This window comes from Saimiri boliviensis, chromosome X (assembly GCF_048565385.1).
Source record: "Saimiri boliviensis isolate mSaiBol1 chromosome X, mSaiBol1.pri, whole genome shotgun sequence".
In the NCBI taxonomy this organism is placed as follows: Eukaryota; Metazoa; Chordata; class Mammalia; order Primates; family Cebidae; genus Saimiri; species Saimiri boliviensis.
Window position 1 is genome coordinate 18,781,214 of NC_133470.1, and position 13,413 is coordinate 18,794,626.

General features: G+C 44.1%; 1 protein-coding gene across 1 annotated transcript in view; it reads left to right on the forward strand.

The window, feature by feature from the left end:
• The window catches only part of MBTPS2 (membrane bound transcription factor peptidase, site 2), a 109,659-nt gene that overhangs the window by 94,435 nt on the left and 1,811 nt on the right, over positions 1 to 13,413 (forward strand). Inside the window, exon 13 of the mRNA XM_010334866.3 lies at positions 13,239 to 13,396. The gene's annotated coding sequence lies outside the window, so the exon portion shown is untranslated. The remainder of the gene's footprint in view (positions 1 to 13,238; positions 13,397 to 13,413) is intronic.

Consider the following 13,413-nt stretch of genomic DNA (forward strand, 5'->3'; position numbering starts at 1 on the left):
GGAGTGGGAAGTGAAGGGAAGGAATCAAGAATGAGTCCAGTGTCTGATGTGGTCAGCTCCGTGGGCTGTGGTACAGTCTGTTTTTATTCGCTCTTTATGAGCATGTAAATGTCTCAAGTTTGAGATTGCACAAGAAAGACCAAGCAGCAGAAGAAGGTAAAGAGTTCAATTTGGTCATTTGACTTTCTAATTGTAGAGGGTGAAGAGAATCAATAACTAGGTCCAAAGAGAATCAATAAATAGGTCCAAAACTCAGGGGACGAAGTAGGGGCCAGGGATGGAGATTTGAGTATCTTCTGCATACAGGTGGCTAGAACTGTAGGAATAGATGCGATCACCTGTAGAAAGAAGTTCTCCACCTTGCCTGCACCTTAGAATCACTTGGAAGGATTTAAGAAGAACCCAATGTCTGGGCCATACCACGGACAATTAAATCAGGGATGAGACCCAAGCATGACAATCTTTTAAAGCTTTCCAGTTGATTCTAACATGCAGCCAGATATGAGACCCACTGGTACAGGGAAGGAAGAGAAGACATACCAAGGATGGAACCTGTGAGAAGCTCAACATTTACATAAAAAACATGGAGACAGGAAGAAGTTGGTGAAGGCACCGTAAAATCAAAGAAGCAGGGGGAACCAGAAGGTAGTGATGTCATGGAAGCCACGGGAAGAGGAGGTTTCAACAATCTATTAAAAAAAAAAAAAAAGATCAGGCCAGGCACAGTGGGTCATACCTATTAATCCCAGCACTTTGGGATGCCGGGATGGGTGGATCACCTGAGGACAGAAATTAGAGACCAGCCTGACCAACATAGTGAAACCCCGTCTCTACTAAAAATACAAAAACATTACCTGAGCATGGTGGCACATGCCTGTAATCCCAGCCATTTGAGAGGGTGAAGCAGGAGAATCGCTTGAACTCAGAAGGTGGAGGTTACAGTGAGCCAAGATTGCACCACTCCAGCCTGGGCAACAACAGCGAAATTCCGTCTCAAAAAGAAAAAAAAAATCATGTAATGAAAGAACTGAGAAAAGGTCAAGAAGGATTGCTGAATTGGAAGAAAGCCCAGTTGCATTGAAGAAAATACACACACACACAGTATATGTCAGTCAGCACCAGTATGAGGTTTTCCATTATCATGAACCATTAAGAAGGACGGGAGAAGGCAAAAGGCTGGATTGGTTCAGGGTTGGGAGTTTGCAGTGTCAAAGGATGAGGGATTGAAGAGCTGAAGACATGATGTGGCTGATGTGACTCACCATGGGGAGAGAACTAAAATGAGGAGGTGAGGGATTAAGTGATGAGGAAATGGGGTGGTCAGGAGACTGGAGGTCTTGATAATGGTCACAGAATGGGTATAGCACACATATTCTGAGTGACCTCATTTCCTCACACCAGCTGCCTCCTCCCCCTAACTCCTCCACTTCCTCCCTCCCAACCTCGATCCCTTCACCCAAAGTGTATCCAGAATGATTGGTGCTGAGGAGGTCAAAGAATTGAGATGGAGCATTGGCTGCCTCATGCACAGAGAAGCCAAAACTCCACCCAGGATAAGGGAGGCATTGAGATAATGCCTGCATCAAAGTTATCAGTGAAGTTGGGAAGGTGACCTAGAGGCCTGCTAGAGCAGCTGAATGGGGCATGAATCTCCCAAGGCAGGAATGTGTTAGTTTTTTTTTTTTTTTTTTTATAAATGTATATATAAAATTGAGTTTGTGAGCAATCGGCTGAAAGTATAAAAAAGGCAACCTTTTATTTTCCTCACCCCTGCACTTTAAAGTGCAGAATGTTTCTCTTAAATCAAGCTTGTCCATTAACAAAAGATTTAAACATGCCTTAGACTCTGCTGTGTCATATACATTTCAGGAGCATTGATTTGTTTTCCTTTTTCTTTTGTAATATTCTTTTATCTTCTATACGTCGATTGTTTTTCTGATAACCTTTAATTTTGATACAGTTTTAAATGCATGCACAAAAAGTTGTAAAAATAGTACAAGAAATTTTGTATACATACCTTTACCCAGCTTTGACAATTGTTGACATTGTGCTCCATTTGCATTATCAGTCTCTTTCTCTTTTTATTTGTACATGCATATTTTCCCCCCAAACCATGTGAAAGTAAATTGTAAACATATTGCCCCTTTATACAAAATGCTTCGGTGTGTAATTCCTAAGAACAGGGATATTCTCTTACATAACCACGGTACACTGATCAAAGACAAGAAATTTAACATTGACACAATGCTCTTGTCTAATCCACAGTCCTTGCTCGGCTTTAGTCAATTGTTCCAATAATGGCTTTTATGGCTGTTTTTTTTTTTTTTTTCCTGGTCTAGTACATTGTGATTTAGTTGTCACATCTCTTTAATCTCTTTTCATCTAGGACAGTTCCTTACCCTTTTTTTGTACTGTTTTACCTTGACATTTTGTAAAGAGTATAGGCCGTTAATTTTGTGGAAGTTTTCCTAGTTTGAATTTGTCTGATGTTTTGCCATGATTAGATGCAGGTTATGCATTTCTGGCAAGAAGATTACAGAAAGGATGTTGAGTTCTCAGTGCATCACAGCAGAAGGCACATGATGTCTGTTTGGCCCAACTGGTGATCATCACACCATTGCTTTGTCATAGCCAAAGAAAATTATTTTAGCTTTATTTTTTTACTTTGGCAGGCATCTTGCGTTGCAGAATTTTTTTTTTTTTACACAAGCATAACTAGAGGCTTTTAAATTATTTTTGATTAATTGCAAATAACCAAAGATCAATTACCTAGGGTGTTTTTTTTTTCTTTGCGAAAGCAAGTTTAAAATGATATACATTCATGTTTACTTGTGGAGTTTTACTATCAACAAGTATACTTATGCTGAAACAAAATCTGCTACTTTCAGACAAAAAATGAGAAAACTATACATTTGTAAATAAGTTTGATAAAATGTAATTTAAGATTATTAAAGGACGTGGCCTGTCATGGTGGCTCATGCCTGTAATTCCAGCATTTTGGGAGGCCAAGGTGGGTGGATCATCTGAGGTCAGGAGTTCGAGACCAGCCTGACCAACATGGAGAAACACCGTCTCTACTAAAAATACAAAATTAGTTGAGTGTGGTGGCACATGCCTGTAATCCTAGCTATTCAGGAGGCTGAGGCAGGAGAATCCCTTGAACCCGGGAGGCAGAGGTTGCAGTGAGCTGAGATCGCGCCATTGCACTCCAGCCTGGGAAACAAGAGGGAAATTTGGTCTCAAAAAAAAAAAAAAAAGATTATTATATTCTTAAAGGACAAAGTTCCAGACACAACGTACGTGTGTGTGTGTGTGTGTGTGTGTGTGTGTGTGTGTGTGTGTGTGTATCTGGAGGCAGGGTCTTACTCTGTCACCCAGGCTGAAGTGCAGTCACACAATCATGGCTTACTGGATCCTCCTACGCTCAAGCAATCCTCCCACTTCAGCCTCCCACGTGTCTGGGACTAGAGCCACGTGCCACCACGCCCGGCTACTTTTTGTATTTTTTGTATAGATACTAGGTTTTTCTGTGTTACCCAGGCTGATCTCAAACTCGTGGGCTCCAGCAGTCTGTCCACCTTAGCCTCCTAAATTGCTGGGCATGAGCCACTGTGCCAGTCCAAATGAATATATTTTAAAAATGAATGTGTACTTTGATATATGAATATATATTCTTAAATATATATATATATGAATATATATATTCATATATCCTTAAAGTACAAGACCTTTATAATTAACATTGTAACTTGCCAGGCAATATACACTATAACCAGAAGAGACCTATGGCTTATTAGAGAGGAGTGAATTCTAGCAGTGATCACTGTGTAATGATTTTAGGCAGATACTCAAGAGTCTGACAGAGGGGAGTCATGGGGCTGGTTGTGCCAAGAGGAAGAAGTTGAAAATGGAGTTTAAAAAGATTTGAAAATAAGAGTTGGGTCAACACACATAAATTTACTTGCTTTGAAGAAGTTGAAATGGGATCTAAGAACAGGAAAAAAGAATATTTATTGTTTCGACTTTGCATGCCAAAATGTAATCTCTCTTTTTCTTCTAGACTTTCCTTAAAATAACAATTGTCTGCATGTAGAATGAATGTATTTTAAAAGAGCCATTCAGGGCTTTTTTCAGTGCTCATTTCCTGTACTGAGTAGTAATGCAATGACAGACTAGAAATTCTACTGACTTTGAGTCAGACTGATCCACAAGCCACAGACTGGCATAAGGCCTTGAGCAAGTCACTTGACCTCGGTGTCTCAATACAGCATTTGAATGAGAATGAAACTTGCTGGGTTCAAAAGGTTAGAAATAACACATATAAAGAACTCATAATACTTTACAAATACTGTGGTCCACCCTAGGCATTCAATAATGGAAGTTAGACAAAAGGACAATTTTTTTTTTTGAGATGGAGTCTTACTCTCCGCCTCCCGGGTTCAAGTGATTCTTTTGCCTCAGCCTCCCAAGTAGCTGGGACTACAGGTACTCACCACCACACCCGGCTAATTTTTTATTTTTAGTAGAGATGAGTTTTCACCATGTTGGCCAGGCTGGCTCAAACTCCTGACCTCAGGTGATCGCCTGCCTCAGCCTCCCAAAGTGCTGGCATTACAGGTGTGAGCTACCTTGCCCTGTCAACATAAGGACAATTTCATGAAAAGTTTAGTATAATGAAAAGAACTCTGGTCTGGGAACTAGGAGACTAGGGTTCTGGTCCCTTACTAGTTTATTTAACTAGTAAGCTCCTGACCTTGGGCTGGTCCCTCAAACATTTTTGACTGTAGTCCCGTGAAGGAAAGAGTGTTGCTGCATGTTCTCACTCATAAGTGGGTGTTGAACCATGAGAACACATGGACACAGGGAGAAGAACATCACTCACCAGGGCCCGTGGAGGGCTGGGGGGCTAGGGGAAGGATAGCAGGGTGTGGGAGGATTGGGAAGGATAGCATTAGGAGAAATACCTAATGTAGATGACAGGGTGATGGATATAGCAAACCACCATGGCACATGTATACCTATGTAACAAACCTGCACGTTCTGCACATGTACCCCAGAACTTAAATTATAATTTTAAAAAAAAGGAGTGTTGGTGAGAAACAGGTCAAGTTCTTGGGGATCTTGCAGGGAGCTAACATGGTTAATACAAGTTGGTCTGTTTTCCACTGGCGGGCTGAACACCGTGCTGTGGAAATACAGAGGTAAGCGAATGAGTACGCAACTTTGCCTGGGACAGGGGGTGCCACTCGAACTAGGCTTTGAATGCTCCCATATGGAATTTTCCACTGGAGAAAGGAGGGCATTCTAGGCAAGGCCAAACACCAAAATTTAGTAGGTGAAAAGACAGGGTGCTGCCACCATGCAAAATTGTGCTTCACATCAAATGCCACTTCAAGCAGCTTCTGAGACCGTCCCTATTAGGTTGTATCAAATACATGTTAAGATAAGTAGGCCAGGTGCGATGGCTCACGCCTGTAATCCCAGCACTTTGGGAGGCCAAGGTGGTCAGATCACTTGAAGTCAGGAGTTCAAGACCAGCCTGGCCAACATGGCGAAATCTGTCTCTGTCTAAAATACAAAAAGTAGCCAGGCATGGTGGTGTGCGTCTATAATCCCAGATACTCTGGGGCCTGAGGCCAGAGAATTGCTCGAACTCAGGAGGTGGAGATTGCAGTGAGCCAAGATCATGCCACTGCACTCTAGCCTGGGTGACAGAGAGAGACTGTCAAAAAACAAACAACAACAACAACAAGAAATAAAAATAAGTAAAAAGTAAGGAGTCCTGAAGGAATGTGACACCTTTAAAACAAAATCAATGTCCTCTTCAATGGAGCTACTATTTATTGAATACTAGTCATGTGTCAGACACTGCTCTCACTGTTTGCCAGATATCTATCATTTTAATTCTCACAGCAACTCGATGAGGTGTTTATTACCTTGATGAGGTAATTATTAGCTCCATTTTAGAGAGAGGGAAGGAAACACAGAGAGGTTGATGAACCTGTACACTGTCACACAGCTAATAAGAGGTAGGGGTAGGAATTTCACCCCAGAAGTTGTTTGGTGGAGTTACAGAATAGTTCCAGAGGGCAGGGAGAGAGGACACCCGCTTCCAATTGCACACACCCCGATGGGGACGGGGATACCTATGGGTGGGAGGTAAGCACACCTAAGGTTTGCAGAGTCCTAAGAAAAGTGGGGACACTTTGGGACACCTAGGCAGGGTGATCGGAGTCATCATGGTGAGGGTGGTAAACAGCCTGACCCCTGAGCCACCTGCGTGGGTTCAAGTCCTGGTTCCCCCACTTTCTAGCTACCTAGCCTCTTTGTGCCTCAGTTAACTCATTTGTTAAATGAGGACAATTTCACCTACCTCTTAGAACTATCGTAAGCATGAAATAATTTTGTATTTGAAGCTGAAGAAGCGATCAAAGCAGGTAAGTGTTAGAGGAGCTGACCTCACCTTCCTACCTGGCCGGGCATGGTGGCTCTCGCCAGTAACCTCAGCAGTTTGGGAGGCTGAGGCGGGCAGACCACAAGGTCAGGAGTTTGAGAACAGCCTGACCAACATGGTGAAACCCCATCTCTACTAGAAGTACAACAAATTAGCTGGGCGTGGTGGCACATGCCTGTAGTCCCAGCTACTCAGGAGGCTGAGGCAGGACAGTTGCTTGAACCTGGGAGGTGGAGGTTGCAGTGAGACAAGATCACACCATTGCACTCCAGCTTGGACGACAGAGTAAGACTCCATCTCAAAAAAAAAAAAAAAAAAAAAAAAAAAAAGAAAGAAAGAAAGATATTCACCCCAGGGCATTCTATAGGCTTTACTGGCAAGATGTTTTTCCTCTTACTTAGGTGTTAAAATGTTTAGAATTTTTTGACTTGCCCAGGCATGATGGCTCACACCTGTAATCCCGGCAATTTGGGAGGCCAAGGCAGGAAGATCTTGAGCCCAGGAGTTCCAGACCAGCCTGGGCAAGACAGTGAGACCTTGTCTCTATAGAAAATGAACAAAATTAGCCTGGCATGGTAGTGTGTGCTTGTAGTCCCAGCTACTTGGGAGGCTGAGGTGGGCGGATCGATTGAGCTCAGGAGTTTGAGGCTGCAGTAAGCCAAGATTGCACCACTGCACTCCAGCCTGGGTGACAGAGCAAGACCCTGTGTCAAGAAAAAAAAAAAAAAAAAAAAAAAAACTCTTTCTTGTTGTTCTTAGTATGGTGGCGGGATAATATATCGAGATACTAATTTTTTTTTTGAGACAGAGTTTTGCTGTGTCACCAGGCTAGAGTGCAGTGGTGGGTTCTTGGCTCACTGCAACCTCCAACTCTCTGGTTCAAGCGATTCTCCTGCCTCAGCCTCCGTAGTAGCTGGGATTACAGGCACATGCCACCACCCTCAGCTAATTTTTGTATTTTTAGTAGAGACAGGGTTTCACCACGTTGGCCAGGATGGTCTCAATCTCTGGACCTCATGATCTGCCTGCCTCGGCCTCCCAAAGTGCTGGGATTACAGGTGAGCCACCGCACCTGGCTTAAAAAAAAAAAAAGTTCTTTGTTTAAACTATATGCTGAAGTGGGAGAAGACCTGAAGTTAGGGGTAGTGGTAGTCTTGGGGCCAAGACAGAGTAAAACCTTTCTTTCAGTCTCTGCAGACATTTGTAACACTTGTAAAGTGCTGGGCTTCTGCCTTAGAGGATTGTCCCCACCTGTCTGCACATGTCTGGGAAAACCACAAAAAGGTAGCTGGTTTCCCAGCAGCCTTCATTTTTGCTCTTGCTTTTTTTTTTTTTTTTTTTTTTCTTTTTACCGACATCTCACTTCAGTTCCCTCCCATTAGGCATTTACCTGAAATTTTTAGGTGATGAAGTCTGCTTATTAAAAATATCCATACAGCGGCCGAGCGCGGTGGCTCACGCCTGTAATCCCAGCACTTTGGGAGGCCGAGGCGGGTGGATCACGAGGTCAAGAGATCGAGACCATCCTGGTCAACATGGTGAAACCCCATCTCTACCAAAAATACGAAAAATTAGCTGGGCATGGTGGCACGTGCCTGTAATCCCAGCTACTCAGGAGGCTGAGGCAGGAGAATTGCCTGAACCCAGGAGGCAGAGGTTGCGATGAGCCAAGATCGCGCCATTGCACTCCAGCCTGGGTAACAAGAGTGAAACTCCACCTCAAAAACAAAACAAAACAAAACAAAACAAAACAAAACAAAACAAAAAATATATATATATATCTATACAGCTTTACCTTTCAAAATCGGTGTGGCTATAAGCTGCTTTTTAAAAATTGAGGTAACATGTAAAAAGATAGAATTAGCCATTTGAAAGTGAAAAATTCAGTGGCAGTTAGCACACTTACAATGTTGTACAATTATTACATCTAGTTCCAAGACATTATCATCACCCCAAAAGTAAACCCTTACCTACTTTCTTTTTTTTTTTTTTTGAGACGGAGTTTCGCTCTTGTTACCCAGGCTGGAGTACAATGGCGCGATCTTGGCTCATCGCAACCTCTGCCTCCTGGGTTCAGGCAATTCTCCTGCCTCAGCCTCCTGAGTAGCTGGGATTATAGGTATGCACCACCATGCCCAGCTAATTTTTTGTATTTTTAGTAGAGACGGGGTTTCACCATGTTGACCAGGTTGGTCTCGATCTCTCGACCTCGTGATCCACCCGCCTCGGCCTCCCAAAGTGCTGGGATTACAGGCTTGAGCCACCGCGCCCGGCCAACCCTTACCTACTAAGCAGTCATTTTCTCCATCCCCTCACTTTCTGTCTCTATGGATTTACCTATTCTGGACATTTCATATTAATGGAATCATACAACAGATGGTCTTTTGTGACTAGCTTCTTTCCCTTGGCATAATGTTTTTGAGGTTCGTCCATGTTGTAGTATACATCAGGACTTTATTCTTTTCATGGCTAAATAATATTCCATTGTATGGCTGTACTACATTTGGTTTATCCATTCATCTACTGATGGACATTTGGGTTGTTTCCACCTTTGGGTATTGTGAATAATTGAATAACACTGCTATAAACATTTGTGTTTTTGTTTGAACATCTGTTTTCAATTCTTTTGTGTATACACCCAAGAGTGGAGTTGCTAGATCGTACAGTTATTCTGTTTAACCTTTTGATGAACCACCAAACTATTGTCCACAGCAGCTACACCATTTAACATTCCTGCCAGCTAAGTACAAGGGATCCCATTTCTCTGCATCCTTACCGACACTTATTTTCTGGTTTTTAAAATGTACTTATTTATTTACTTACATATAGCCATTCTTGTGGATGTGGAGTGGGATTTGTAGTGATACAAACTGGCTTTTTGATTTGGCAGTGGTACTCTTGGCTTTATATTGAATCTCCTGGGTTTTTATTTACCTTTTTTTTTTTTTTTTTTAAACAATCCCAATGCCCAAGCTGTACCTGGGGCCAATTCCATCACACACTAGGGCTAGGCCCAGGCAGTGGCAGTATGTTTAAAGTGTCAAGGTGATTCCAGTGTGCAGCTGAAATTGAGAATCACTGTAAAGACCTCAGCCCCCTCTCGCTTACATAGTTTTTTTTTTTTTTTTTTTTTTTTTTTTTTGAGACAGAGTCTCATTCTGTCGCCCACGCTGGAGTGGTGTCACGATCTCAGCTTACTGCAACCTCCGTCTCCCAGTTGAAGTGATCCTCCCATTTCAGCCTTCTGAGTAAATGGGATTACAGGCACTCGCCACCATACCTGGCTAATTTTTGTATTTTTAGTAGAGATGAAGTTTTACCATGTTGGCCAGGCTGGTCCTGAACTCCTGACCTCAGGTGATCCGCCCACCTCGGCCTCTCAAAGTGCCTGGCCTTACATACTCTTTTTTTTTTTTTTTTTTTTTTTGAGATGGAGTTTCGCTCTTGTTACCCAGGCTGGAGTGCAATGGCACGATCTCGGCTCACCGCAACCTCCGCCTCCTGGGTTCAGGCAATTCTCCTGCCTCAGCCTCCTGAGTAGCTGGGATTACAGGCACGCGCCACCATGCCCAGCTAATTTTCTGTATTTTTAGTAGAGATGGGGTTTCACCATGTTGACCAGGATGGTCTTGATCTCTTGACCTCGTGATCCACCCGCCTCGGCCTCCCAAAGTGCTGGGATTACAGGCGTGAGCCACCACGCCCGGCCTTACGTATTCTTTTTAATCCACATTTTAAATGGTGTTTAAATAGCTGCGTGAGTCTCACATTCATCTGAAAATGGCAGGGGAATGATCGAGAACTTTGTCAGCCACTCTAACCCTAATAGCTAATGCCAAGTTTTTAAGAGAGGAAGTGATTTCACCACAGCTGTACACAGGGGGCAGGGAGGTGGAATGTCTCCAAGGGTCCCAGATGAACTGGTGATAAATAAATAAAAATAAAAACATCGGTCGGGTGTGGTGACTAATGCCTGTAATCCAAGCACTTTGGAGGCCAAGGCAGGTGGATCACCTGAGGTCCGGAGTTCAAGACCAGCCTGACCAACATGGTGAAACCCCGTCTTAAAAAATAATAATAAAAAATAAAAAATAGGCCGGGCGCGGTGGCTCAAGCCTGTAATCCCAGCACTTTGGGAGGCCGAGGCGGGTGGATCACGAGGTCGAGAGATCGAGACCATCCTGGTCAACATGGTAAAACCCCGTCTCTACTAAAAATACAAAAAACTAGCTGGGCGTGGTGGCGCGTGCCTGTAATCCCAGCTACTCAGGAAGCTGAGGCAGGAGAATTGCCTGAGCCCAGGAGGCGGAGGTTGCGGTGAGCCGAGATCGTGCCATTGCACTCCAGCCTGGGTAACAAGAGCGAAACTCCGTCTCAAAAAAAAAAATAAATAAAAATAAAAATAAAAAATAAAAATAAAAACAATGAAACAAAAGACTACTCTCTTTGATGGCTAGGGCAGCTGTAAAGGACTGGCAGCCCCCATCAGCTCCCTCACCAGCCCTTCAAGGAAAGTTTGGGACAGCAGCATAATAGGTGGCTTTATAGTGCAGGCCAGTAACTTCTGGTTATTTCCTTTTTATTTATTTTGTTTTGTTTTGTTTTAAAGACGGGGTTTCACCATGTTGGTCAGTCTGGTCTTGAACTCCTGACCTCAGGTGATCCGCCTGCCTTGGCCTCCAAAGTGCTTGGATTACAGGCGTGAGCCACCACGCCCAGCCAACTTCTGGTTATTTCCAATTAGCACCTCCGTACCCATCACTGCCACCACCACCACCTTTTTGATAGAGGGCTCTTTTCTGCTTTTGACTTTCTTCTTCCCAGTACGAACTCTTGCTCACTGGGTAGGACAGTGTGGCTCTTTCTCTGAATTTCTAGAAACTCTGTTGCTGATGTCCAGCTTGGCCTGTCTGGTCAGAAACAAGTGAGCCCATTTAAAGCTGGCATAGGGGTAATACCTAATACTAGCATTTTGCTAAGTGGGTCACCAAAGCTTTCATCCTAAGCCTGGACTTCATCTTATTGTCTATATTGTTACTGCACTGTAGCCACACACGCCCAAGAACACACCTGGAGTTGAACAAGTAGTTTTCTTCTTTTTGCAGGTGGGGGAAACACATACTATGGGAACAGAGGGTGGTAGGGTGAGGGCTCTTAGTCAGAGAGTGCCAGAAAGGATGACTCAGAAGATTTGCACCTGGGTATGTTAGAGGCACCTGACAGTGATGACCTGTCAGGTGAGAATGACCCCGTATGTCAAGTGCACCTGAATGTGTGTTTGGAGTTGCCAGCATGGCCAAGCAGAGAGTTCCTCTTTATCTTTGGGGAACATCTGAGCCTCCGGCCTGGCTAAAGGAGTGTGGGCCCTGAAGGGGATTGAGGCCCTTTGTTTGGAGTAAATGAAGGTTGTCAGGTTTTTTTTTTTTTTTTTTTGAGACAGAGTTTCGCTCTTGTTACCCAGGCTGGAGTGCAATGGCGCGATCTCGGCTCACCGCAACCTCCGCCTCCTGGGTTCAGGCAATTCTCCTGCCTCAGCCTCCTGAGTAGCTGGGATTACAGGCATGCACCACCATGCCCAGCTAATTTTTTTGTATTTTTAGTAGAGACGGGGTTTCACCGTGTTGACCAGGATGGTCTCGATCTCCTGACCTCGTGATCCACCCCCCTCAGCCTCCCAAAGTGCTGGGATTACAGGCTTGAGCCACCGCGCCCGGCTAGGTTGTCAGGTTTTTAGGGGGAGGGGATTCTCCTGTTGAGCCTACTGCTACTGGATCATCCCTGCATGTGAGTTACCAATAAACTCTGTCTCTGAGTCCCTTCTTTGGCCCCTTGAACCTGGTGCCATCCCTATTGAAGTTAATAGGTGTCTGCCACAATACTGTGTCAGGTGGTTTTGGAGAGCATTTAGGGAAGCCAGCTGTTGCTCTGGATTGGAAGCTCATGGTGGGGGGATTCTATGATTGGATGTTTTAACAAATATTCTCTAGAAGCAGAGAAAATTAGAGCCAGGCTATAGCTGTGGTTGGTAAAGAAGCAGCAGTCACTCTTATTAGCCAGGATTGTGGGTGAGGTGGTGTTTGGTCACATTTGTGGTTTGGACTATGTTTTCTGTGTGTTCAGGCATGATTACAGAGTGGTCTTGTTTGTGTTTTGTCCCACCCTGGTCATAGAGTGGCCTTGCCTGATGTTGTTCTCGGGAGTTGTTTGTGTTCAACAGGATACCCAGGCACAGCTGTTAAGTGCCTGGCCAGCTCCGTGAAGACAGGACAGCTTTACTGTTTCTCAGTCTTCCTTTTAGGTCAAGAGCAGTCAGTGACAGGCTGCAAGACATGAATCCACGATATCCATATTTTCACTATTGACAAGACTGTTTCAAGAATGCAGGCTCAGCTGGGCACAGTGGCTCACGACTATAATCCTAGCATGTTGGGAGGCTCAGGCAGGTGGATCACCTGAGGTCAGAAGTTTGAGACCAGCCTGGCCAACATGGTGAAACCCCATCTCTACCAAAACACACACACACACACACACACACACACACACACGCATACACACAGAGTAGTGGTGGCACACTCCTGTAGTCCCAGCTACTCAGGAGGCTGAGGCAGGAGAATTGCTTGAACCGGGGAGGCAGAGGCTGCAGTAAGCGGAGATTGCACCACTGTACTCCAGCCTGGGTGAGACAGAGCAAGATTCCTTCTCAAAAAAAAAAAAAAAAAAAAAAAAAATGCAGGCTCTAGTCAGACTAGGGTAAATCTTGTCTCTGCTGTGTCTTTTGTTACAGAACGAGCTGCTGAAGTGCCTGATAACAGCTGTGAGCTGTGCAGTATTTAAGACTCTGCACAGGATCCACTGATCGACTGTAACACAATTACCGCAAACAAAATGATTATTAGTGCTGAAACAGGCCTGGAAGCCAAAGGCCAAGATTATAAAACGCAGGTAATGAGAACATGTTC